This window comes from Coregonus clupeaformis, chromosome 8 (assembly GCF_020615455.1).
Source record: "Coregonus clupeaformis isolate EN_2021a chromosome 8, ASM2061545v1, whole genome shotgun sequence".
NCBI lineage: Eukaryota > Metazoa > Chordata > Actinopteri > Salmoniformes > Salmonidae > Coregonus > Coregonus clupeaformis.
Genome location: NC_059199.1, coordinates 11,625,482 through 11,637,948, shown reverse-complemented (window position 1 = coordinate 11,637,948; position 12,467 = coordinate 11,625,482).

Below are 12,467 nucleotides of genomic sequence, written 5' to 3'. Positions count from 1 at the left end.
CCATCTAGACACTGTTGCATTAGAGCACACAAAAAACTATACATACCTTGGCCTAAACATCAGTGCCACAGGTAACTTACACAAAGCTGTGAATGATCTGAGAGACAAGGCAAGAAGGGCATTCTATGACATCAAAAGGAACATAAAATTTGACATACCAATTAGGATCTGGCTAAAAATACTTCAATAAGTTATAGAACCCATTGCCCTTAATGGTTGTGAGGTCTGGGGTCCGCTCACCAACCAAGAATTCACAAAATGGGACAAACACCAAATTGAGACTTTGCATGCAGAATTCTACAAAAATATCCTCAGTGTACAACGAAAAACACCAAACAATGCATGCAGAGCAAAATTAGGCCGATACCCGCTAATTATCAAAACCCAGAAAAGAGCCGTTAAATTCTATAACCACTTAAAAGGAAGCGATTCCCAAACCTTCCATAAAAAAGCCATCCCCTACAAAGAGATTAACTTGGAGAAGAGTCCCCTAAGCAAGCTGGTCCTGGGGCTCTGTTCACAAACACAAACAGATCCCAAAGAGCCCCAGGACAGCAACACAATTAGACCCAACCAAATCATGAGAAAACAAAAAGAGAATTACTTGACACATTGGAAAGATTAACAAAAAAAAAGAGCAAACTAGAATGCTATTTGGCCCTAAACAGAGAATACACAGTGGCAGAATACCTGACCACTGTGACTGACCCAAACTTAAGGAAAGCTTTGACTATGTACAGACTCAGTGAGCATAGCCTTGCTATTGAGAAAGGCCGTCGTAGGTAGACCTGGCTCTCAAGAGAAGACAGGCTATGTGCACACTGCCCACAAAATGAGGTGGAAACTGAGCTGCACTTCCTAACCTCCTGCCAAATGTATGACCATATTATAGACACATACTTCCCTCAGATTACAGAGATCCACAAAGAATTCGAAAACAAATCTAATTTTGATAAACTCCCTTATCTACTGGGTGAAAAACCACAGTGTGCCATCACAGCAGTAAGATTTGTGACCTGTCGCCACAAGAAAAGGGCAACCAGTGAAGAACAAACACCATTCTAAATACAACCCATACAGTGCCCTCCACAATTATTGGCACCCCTGTTTAAGATGTGGTCGAGGACTTCCAAAAATTCTCATTTTTTCTTAAACAACATAGAACCCAAATGCAAAAAAAGAGAAAAATCCAACCTTTTATTTAAGTACATTACTTTGGTGTAAAAAAAAAAAAAATCACACATTTAGAAAAAAATAACTTGAAATCATGTGTCCCACAATTATTGGCACCCCTGATGTTAATACTTTGTACAACCCCCTTTTGCCAACAAGACAGCACTTAATCTCCTCCTATAACATTTCACAAGATTGGAGAACACAGAGAGAGGGATCTTTGACCATTCTTCTTTGCACAATCTTTCTAGATCATCCAGTGTCCTGGGTCCTCTCTTATGCACTCTCCTCTTTAGCTCGCCCCACAGGTTTTCGATTGGGTTGAGGTCTGGGGACTGAGATGGCCATGGGAGGACCTTGAGTTTGTGACTGCTGAACCATTTTTGTGTAGATTTTGCCACATGTTTTGGATCATTATCCTGCTGAAAGACCCAATGACGACCCATCTTCAGCTTTCTGGCAGAGGCCATCAGGTTTTTATTTAAAATGTCCTGGTAGTTCAAAGCGTTCATAATGCCATGCACCCTAACAAGGTTCCCAGGGCCTTTGGAAGAGAAACAGGCCCACAGCATCACAGATCCTCCACCATACTTCACGGTGGGCATGAGGTGCTTTTCGGCATACTCATCTTTTGTTTTACGCCAGACCCACTTAGAGTGTTTGTTGCCAAAAAGCTCAATCTTAGTCTCATCTGACCAAAGCACACAATCCCAGTTGAAGTCCCAGTGCCGCTTAGCAAACTCCAGACGTTTACGTTTGTGAGTGTTAGTGAGAAAAGGCTTTTTCCTTGCATGCCTCCCAAACAGCTTGTTGGCATGTAGAGAGCGTCTGATGGTTGTTTTGGAGACTTTGTGACCCCAAGATGCCACTCTTTGATGCAATTCTGTGACAGTGAGCTTAGGACTTTTTTTACTTCTCTTACCATCCTCCTCACTGTGCGTTGTGGCAAGATAAACTTGGGACCTCTTCCAGCCTTGTTTGTCACTGTTCCAGTTGTTTTAAACTTCTTAATGATTCCTCTGACTGTAGATACGGGCAAGTTAAGGCGAGTGGCTATTTTCTTGTAGCCATTGCCTGACTTATGAAGGTCGACACAAATCTGCCTTACTTGAATGGTGTGTTCTCTTGTCTTTGCCATGTTGACAAATGGGTAAGAGAATTAGGCCTCTGTGTCACATCATATTTATACCCCAGGGAAACAGGAAGTCATGAATTACTAATTAAAAGTTCCTAGATACCCTGACCAACTTTAGCAACTACAGAAAAATATATTTAAAAAAAAATCAATTAACATTTTCAGCGGAATTGTTAGGGGTGCCAATAATTGTGGGACACATGATTTCAATATATTTTTTTCTAAATGTGTGATTTTTTTGTTTACCACCAAAGTAATGTACTTAAATAAAATGTTGGATTTTTCTATTTTTTTGCATTTCGGTTCTATGTTGTTTAAAAAAAAAGGAGACCACATCTTAAACAGGGGTGCCAATAATAGTGGAGGGCACTGTATTTATGTTTATTTATTTTCCCATTTGTACTTTAACTATTTGCACATTGTTACAACACAGTATATATACATAATATGACATTTGAAATGTCTTTATTATTTTGGAACTTCTGAGTGTAATGTTTACTGTTAATATTTATAGTTTTTTTCACTTTTGTTTAATATCTAATTCACTTGCTTTGGCAATGTTAATATACAGTGGGGGGAAAAAAGTATTTAGTCAGCCACCAATTGTGCAAGTTCTCCCACTTAAAAAGATGAGAGAGGCCTGTAATTTTCATCAAAGGTACACGTCAACTATGACAGACAAATTGAGATTTTTTTTCTCCAGAAAATCACATTGTAGGATTTTTTTAAAATTTATTTGCAAATTATGGTGGAAAATAAGTATTTGGTCACCTACAAACAAGCAAGATTTCTGGCTCTCACAGACCTGTAACTTCTTCTTTAAGAGGCTCCTCTGTCCTCCACTCGTTACCTGTATTAATGGCACCTGTTTGAACTTGTTATCAGTATAAAAGACACCTGTCCACAACCTCAAACAGTCACACTCCAAACTCCACTATGGCCAAGACCAAAGAGCTGTCAAAGGACACCAGAAACAAAATTGTAGACCTGCACCAGGCTGGGAAGACTGAATCTGCAATAGGTAAGCAGCTTGGTTTGAAGAAATCAACTGTGGGAGCAATTATTAGGAAATGGAAGACATACAAGACCACTGATAATCTCCCTCAATCTGGGGCTCCATGCAAGATCTCACCCCGTGGGGTCAAAATGATCATAAGAACGGTGAGCAAAATCCCAGAACCACACGGGGGGACCTAGTGAATGACCTGCAGAGACTGGGACCAAAGTAACAAAGCCTACCATCAGTAACACACTACGCCGCCAGGGACTCAAATCCTGCAGTGCCAGACGTGTCCCCCTGCTTAAGCCAGTACATGTCCAGGCCCGTCTGAAGTTTGCTAGAGTGCATTTGGATGATCCAGAAGAGGATTGGGAGAATGTCATATGTCATATGGTCAGATGAAACCAAAATAGAACTTGTCGTGTTTGGAGGACAAAGAATGCTGAGTTGCATCCAAAGAACACCATACCTACTGTGAAGCATGGGGGTGGAAACATCATGCTTTGGGGCTGTTTTTCTGCAAAGGGACCAGGACGACTGATCCGTGTAAAGGAAAGAATGAATGGGGCCTTGTATCGTGAGATTTTGAGTGAAAACCTCCTTCCATTAGCAAGGGCATTGAAGATGAAACGTGGCTGGGTCTTTCAGTATGACAATGATCCCAAACACACCGCCCAGGCAACAAAGGAGTGGCTTCGTAAGAAGCATTTCAAGGTCCTGGAGTGGCCTAGCCAGTCTCCAGATCTCAACCACATAGGAAATCTTTGGAGGGAGTTGAAAGTTCGTGTTGCCCAGCGACAGCCCCAAAACATCACTGCTCTAGAGGAGATCTGCATGGAGGAATGGGCCAAAATACCAGCAACAGTGTGTGAAAACCTTGTGAAGACTTACAGAAAACATTTGACCTGTGTAATTGCCAACAAAGGGTATATAACAAAGTATTGAGAAACTTTTGTTATTGACCAAATACTTATTTTCCACCATAATTTGCAAATAAATTCATTAAAAATTCTACAATGTGATTTTCAGGATTTTTTTTTCTCATTTTGTCTGTCATAGTTGATGTGTACCTATGATGAAAATTACAGGCCTCTCTCATCTTTTTAAGTGGGAGAACTTGCACAATTGGTGGCTGACTAAATACTTTTTTTCCCCACTGTACGTTTCCCATGCCATTGGATTGAATTGAGAGAGAGAGAGAGAGAGAGAAAGAGAGAGAGAGAGAGAGAGAGAGAGGAATTATATTTATTTAATCCATTTTAGAATAAGGCTGTAACATAACAAAATGCGGATAAAGTCAAGGGGTCTGAGTACTTTCCGAATGCACTGTATACTTGTGGAAAAATAGTCCTCCTACACATTATAATGACTGTCCCAGTGACGGTTCTGATAAAATGGCAACTCCTACCATTGAGTCCTATTCTTCTTCTCTGTCTCCAAGGTCCATCGTTGCTGTAAGCATTGCGTTATTCACAGAGACACAGTGTGAGCATAAAGGCTAGAAGAGTCCCTAAGGATTCATGGGGAACATAATTTCTCACTCAAGGAGACAGCCTGTGGTCAGCCAGAGCCCAGGGGAGGACAGAGTCATTTGACCAAAGTGTTCATTTTGCCACTCTGTTTTTAGATTTAGTCTTGTCTGTCATTTTTACTAAAATATTATTAAGTCTTAGTCACATTTTTGTCATTTGAATAATGATTTAGTCTAGTTATTGTCAATGTTGAAAACAGTGGGACATTTTATTCAACTAAATGCCCTTTCTTTTTAGTCATATTTTAGTCACATCACATTTGTATTGCCTCATTAACCTATAGTAAATATACATCACTGACTTCCCTGTGAACAAACATACATACCCTTGTCCTACCAACAGATTGTTCTGCATAACATCCTATTCTCTTCCCAACATCAGAAATATGACAAACACAAAGTGCCTTCTGTAAGTATTCACACCCCTTGACTTTTTCCACATTTTGTTGTGTTACAGGCCTACTCACAATGCCCAACAATCAAAGTGGAATTATGTTTTTAGACATTTTTACAAATGAATAACAAATGAAAAGCTGAAATGTCTTGAGTCAATGAGTATCCAACCCTTTTGGTGTGGCAAGCCTACATATGTTCTGTACCACACACATACAATTATCTGTAATGTCCCTTAGTCGAGCAGTGAATTTCAAACAGTCAAAGACCAGGGAGGTTTTCCAATGCCTCACGAAGAAGGGCACCTATTGGTAGATGGGTAAAAAAACAAAAAAACAGACATTGAATATCCCTTTGAGCATGGTGAAGTTATTAATTACACTTTGGATGGTGTATCAACACACCAAGTCACTACAGAGATACAGGTGTCCTTCCTAACTCAGTTGCCGGAAAGGAAGGAAACCGTTCAGGGATTTCACCCTGAGGCCAATGGTGACTTTAAAACAGTTACAGAGTTTAATGGCTGTGATAGGAGAAAACAGGATGGATCTACAACATTGTACTTACTCCACAATACTAACCTAAATGACAGAGTGAAAAGAAGGAAGCCTGTACAGAAAATGCATCCTGTTTGCAATAAGGCACTAAAGTAAAACTGCAAACAATTTGGCAAAGAAATTAACTTTATGTCCTGAATACAAAGTGTTATGTTTGGGGCAAATCCAACACAACACATCACTGAGTACCACCCTTCATATTTTCAAGCATGGTGGTGGCTGCATCATGTTATGGGTATGCTTGTCATCGGCAAGGACTAGGGAGTTTTTGGTCGGATAAAAATAAACGGAATAGAGCTAAGCACAGTCAAAATCCTAGAGGAAAAACTGGTTCAGTCTGCTTTCCAACAGACACTGGGAGACTAATTCACCTTTCAGCAGGACAATAACCTAAAACACAAGGCCAAATATATACTGGAGTTGCTTACCAAGACAAAATTGAATGTTCCCGAGTGACCTAGTCACAGTTTTGACTTAAATCAACTTGAAACTCTCTGGCAAGACTTGAAAATGGCTGGCTAGCAATGATCAACAACCAACTTGACAGAGCTTGAAGAATTTGTAAAAGAATAATTTGCAAATATTGTACATTCCAGGGGCCTTCTGTATTAATATTGCATAGAACTATTCTAAAATACTTCTTACGAACAGAATTTTAAATGGTTGAACGCATAGAAAACAATCCTACGAGCGTCATAGCACACCGCTAGGAGATAACCATTAATAAATATTGTTCTCAGTGCTCGTGCACAACCTTGGCTGTTTGCATTCCGAACTGCCCCTAATGCGATGGAAATTGTATGTGTTACTGTTCGTTTTGCTGGTGATTGCATCCAAAACATTTGCTCATCGAGGGCTGTGAGATGCCGATCGGCAAGCTCCTGCTGAAAAGTGCCTGTTGTCAAAAAACAGAGTATGTCACCGGAATGGCATGTGGTTTTTAGACTGTTATACGGCATATTTTGTTGCTTGCTAGCTAATCTGTTGACTGTTTGACAAGAACATGTGGTAGCTAACTAGCTTGTTAATCGTTTACAAACAAATTAGTGAATGTGCTAGAAAGCTAAAATGCTACCTAGCTAGCTAGTTGACTGCTAGTCAAACAAACAAATCCGATTTGGTCACTTGTAACTTGCCGTTTGGACAGTCAGTAGTCCAAAACGGATTTGAAAAACAAAACTGATTTGAGCGTTAAGGCCTGAAGTGTGAACAAGGCTTTAGAGACTTACCCAGAAAGTCAAAGCTGTAATCACCGCCAAAGGTGATTCTAACATGTATTGACTCAGGGTGTTGAATACTTATCTAATCAAGACATCGTAGTGTTTTTTTTTTTTTTTTTTAACCAATGTTAGAATTGTTCTTTCATTTTGACATTACAGACTATTTTGTGTAAATCGTTGACAAACAAATGAAAATTAAATGAATTTTAATTCCACCTTGTAACACAATAAAATTTGGAAAAAGTCAAGGGGTATGAATAGAGCCCATGTTATTCCTTATTCTACACGTCAGAGAGGCATGTTTGTTCTACATAGCATATTTCTATCTGAACATTCCAAAACATTGCTTCCTGTTGAACGAGCCCCCAGGTTGTTAGCTATAGCTAGCTAATGAGGTAACATGACTGAAAAAGGTGTAGCCTAACCAAATGGTTAACGGTCCGGTCTGCAAGTAGACTATTTTTAGAAAGGCCCGCGATGTGCTTTATGAAAGTAAAATGCGTCCCGCCAATGCAAGATAGAAAGAAAAAAACGTAGCGCCGCTATTATGGGTCATATCTTTTGAACGGTAAAGGCTAGAATCAAGCTGTTTTCTCTGAAGAAAAGAGGGAGACTTGACTAGTACGTTGGCTACAGAACCTGGCTATGAAAATGCTGTGGGAAAAGTGCGAGGGTTGAGCAAGACTACATATTAAAAACTTTTTTTATTTATTTATTTTTGGACTGTTGTTTTACTATTAAACTTAATGCTGCTAGTGTTTTTAATTTCGTAAAGCATCTTGCGTTTCTTAACCAGGCAAAGGGTAACTAACTAGAAGGCTGGTGGTGACTGGTTAGCTACGGGGAAGCAAAAGAGTCACCGTTGAGCTGATGCATACTAGCCTGTGTGCAGTGGTCTAAAATACTTAAGTAAAAATACTTTTTGGGGTATTTGTAGTTTACTTTACTATTTATATTTTAGACAACTTTTACTTTTACTTCACTACTTTTTCCACCACTGGCTCTGTGTGCCGATAATTTAGCCTCATCTCGTTTTAGTCCACTGAAATAAAAAATATGTTTTGTTTAGTTATAGTTTTTTTTCTGGGTCTATTTAGTCAGTTATAGTCTCATCAATTGCCTCTGAAAAATAGGTGTTTGACAAATATTTCAGTCACTTTTTTTTGTTGACGACATTAACACCGCCAATGTTCAGTTACACATACAGTAAAATGTCCCAGAGTCCTTAGCGAGGAGTGGCAATGACAGTGCAGTGGGAACTGGTGGCGCTGAACCTAGGGACCTAAAACTCAGTGGGGCGAGGAGAGGGTGTGTGTGAACGTGTGTGTGTGTGTGTGTGTGTGTCTGCGTGCTTGCATGCATGTGTCATTGTTAAAAACTGTGGAAGTATCTGGGTGCTGCCGGTTAAAGGTCTTCGCCAGACTGACAGTAGTCGAACAGAAGTTCTGTTGGAGGAATGGGGGTGTGAATGAGGACATGATGTTTCACCCCACGATGAGGAGAAGGCCCTCCATTCACTGACACATAAAGACTGGTCTGTGATGTAACAAGGCAGTTCCTTAGCTCTTTCTCTGTCTATCTCGCTCTCCCTCATTAATTTCAGTGGAAAATTGTAAAAAGAGAGAGAAATATCGGAAGAAAATCTCTGACATCTCAGTCTTGGAGACCCATGTAGATATTTGGGTTGATGCCAGTGTTGGATGACAGTAGCCCTAGAGAGAGAAAAACAAAGCTACGGAAAAGGGTTAAATAGAGAGGAAAATAGGAAGACAAAGCTACAGTGATTGAGACCTACAGTATGTTGATATGTTGGTTGATATCAGTCAGTGTTGGGAAGTCATGGAAACCATAAAGTCTGGGGGTCACGGGGTCAAGGCTCTGGTGAGGGTTCTGTTCTGTTGCCTCAGCATTGCCTCAGTGTTGCCTCAGGGCCAGAGACGGTCAATATTCCCCACAGTCGTTACTGCATTCATGGAAGGGGCTTTTCTCTTTTCTGTGTAGTTAGACTAAACTGAATTAGTTTAGTGTTCTCAACGACTTGGCCAATGGCACTGAGATTCAATTGAAGGTAGAGGAATTATCAGTATCACTGTTTCAATCAAGGCACACAGACACACACACACACACACACACACACACACACACACACACACACACACACACACCTTCCAAACTGTGAACAACCAGCATACTGTATAACCCTATGGTAATGGTCAATATCCCACACTAACCTGCTTTATCTTTCTTCTCTCCTGTCTTTTAGGTAAGTTCAGATATTATGGAGGGCGGTTGGACAGTCTTATGGAGGACAAGGGGACAGTCTTGTGGAGGGCAGGGGGACAGTCTTATGGAGGACAAGGGGACAGTCTTGTGGAGGGCAGGGGGACAGTCTTATGGAGGGCAGGGGGACAGTCTTATGGAGGGCAGGGGGACAGTCTTATGGAGGGCAGGGGGACAGTCTTATGGAGGGCAGGGGGACAGTCTTATGGAGGGCAGGGGGACAGTCTTGTGGAGGGCAGGGGGAGAGTCTTATGGAGGGCAGGGGGACAGTCTTATGGAGGGCAGGGGGACAGTCTTATGGAGGGCAGGGGGACAGTCTTATGGAGGGCAGGGGGACAGTCTTGTGGAGGGCAGGGGGACAGTCTTGTGGAAGGCACGGGGACAGTCTTGTGGAGGGCAGGGGGACAGTCTTATGCAGGGCAGGGGGACAGTCTTATGGAGGGCAGGGGGACAGTCTTATGGAGGGCAGGGGGACAGTCTTATGGAGGGCAGGGGGACAGTCTTATGGAGGGCAGGGGGACAGTCTTATGGAGGGCAGGGGGACATTCTTATGGAGGGCAGGGGGACAGTCTTATGGAGGGCAGGGGGACAGTCTTATGGAGGGCAGGGGGACAGTCTTATGGAGGGCAGGGGGACAGTCTTATGGAGGGCAGGGGGACAGTCTTGTGGAGGGCAGGGGGACAGTCTTGTGGAAGGCACGGGGACAGTCTTGTGGAGGGCAGGGGGACAGTCTTATGCAGGGCAGGGGGACAGTCTTATGGAGGGCAGGGGGACAGTCTTGTGGAGGGCAGGGGGACAGTCTTATGGAGGGCAGGGGGACATTCTTATGCAGGGCAGGGGGACAGTCTTATGGAGGGCAGGGGGACAGTCTTGTGGAGGGCAGGGGGACAGTCTTATGCAGGGCAGGGGGACAGTCTTATGGAGGGCAGGGGGACAGTCTTGTGGAGGGCAGGGGGACAGTCTTATGGAGGGCAGGGGACATTCTTATGGAGGGCAGGGGGACAGTCTTATGGAGGGCAGGGGGACAGTCTTATGGAGGGCAGGGGGACAGTCTTATGGAGGGCAGGGGGACAGTCTTATGGAGGGCAGGGGGACAGTCTTGTGGAGGGCAGGGGGACAGTCTTGTGGAAGGCACGGGGACAGTCTTGTGGAGGGCAGGGGGACAGTCTTATGCAGGGCAGGGGGACAGTCTTATGGAGGGCAGGGGGACAGTCTTGTGGAGGGCAGGGGGACAGTCTTATGCAGGGCAGGGGGACAGTCTTGAGATCACCATGATGCAGAAGGTATCGTTGACATGACCCTCACTGCTTTGAAACACCTGTTCCTTGAAGTGGTCTATGCCTTTGTATTGTTACTGGTCTGGCTGAAGATTATGGAGTTTCTGTGAACACAGGATGCTCGTAGGCTATGTGTCCTCGCTGACTTGATCACACAGCCATTGGAGGGGTAGAGAAGAAGGAACGAGGAGGGGCAATCAAGAGTCTAAATTGAAAATATGTTAATCAAATCTCCACGTAATCTCCTGTTTTCCCACTCCTTCACCACCCTCGCCCCCAGCCTCCTCACCCCCCACCCTCCTCTCCTCACCCCCCACCCTCCACCCTCACCCCAGGCTCCTCACCCCCCACCCTCCTCTCCTCACCCCCCCACCCTCCACCCTCACCCCCAGCCTCCCTCACCCCCCACCCTCCTCTCCTCATCCCCCACCCTCCACCCTCACCCCCAGCCTCCTCACCCCCCACCCTCCTCTCCTCACCCCCCCCACCCTCCACCCCTCACCCCCCAGCCTCCTCACCCCCCACCCTCCTCTCCTCATCCCCAGCCTCCCTCACCCCCCACCCTCTTCTCCTCATCCCCAGCCTCCTCACCCCCCACCCTCCTCTCCTCATCCCCAGCCTCCTCACCCCCCACCCTCCTCTCCTCACCCCAGCCTCCTCACCCCCCCACCCTCCTCTCCTCATCCCCAGCCTCCCTCACCCCCACCCTCCTCTCCTCATCCCCAGCCTCCTCACCCCCACCCTCCTCTCCTCACCCCCCAGCCTCCTCACCCCCCCACCCTCCTCTCCTCATCCCCAGCCTCCTCACCCCCACCCTCCTCTCCTCATCCCCAGCCTCCTCACCCCCACCCTCCTCTCCTCACCCCCCCACCCTCCACCCTCACCCCCCCACCCTCCTCTCCTCACCCCCCACCCTCCTCTCCTCACCCCCAGCCTCCTCACCCCCACCCTCCACCCTCACCCCAGCCTCCTCATCCCCCCACCCTCCTCTCCTCACCCCCCACCCTCCACCCTCACCCCCAGCCTCCTCATCCCCCACCCCTCCTCTCCTCACCCCCCACCCTCCACCCTCACCCCCAGCCTCCTCACCCCCCACCCTCCTCTCCTCATCCCCAGTGCCACAGGGGCTGCTGAATAATAACCCCCCATGGCTCTATCCATAATTCATGCATGTACATGTATGCGCATTTCTGTGTGTGTGTGTGTGTGTGTGTGTGTGTGTGTGTGTCTGTGTGTGTGTCACTGGGGGTTGCTATTAGTGTCTGACAAGCAGTGAAGAGGAAAGAGGAATCGGGTCAGGTGGTGTCAGGGAAGCAAATGTCAGAGGAGCACCGTTACCCTTGTTCCACAGAGGGTGTAAATATTTATGCTATTACCGCTGCCGTGCCAACCGGCGCAGGCTGGGTTTCTGCTGATAGCGCACGTCACGTGCTTGACCTTTCACAGGGGACAGGATGGACGGAGGTAAAAAGGAGGTTTTTGAAAAAATAGATAAAAATATAACATTATTAAATTGATTTTAGTTCTATGCTTTAGAACAACGGTTGGGATGTAGAGGGCACTGCACTATTTTCCCCTTTTGTTACTATTTCTGGACTTTTTCTCAAAACGTCCCTCCAACTTCATTGTAGCAAGTGTATTTTCCATGCATTTTTATTGGAAGATGTCAGTTAGGATTGATTTGATGATCATGACGTACGTCTCTTGATGGTGACAGCCTGTCAGTCACAAGAGCAGGACATGGAGGTGATGCTGGAGGTGATGCTGGAGGTGATGCTGGAGGTGGTTGGACTATAAACAATCACATCAGGACTGACAGCCGTTGCACCGAGTTATTTGCTGTTATTGCCCTGATTTGACTGCGGTAGCTTATTACAGAGAGAAAGAAGATAAAGGAGAGA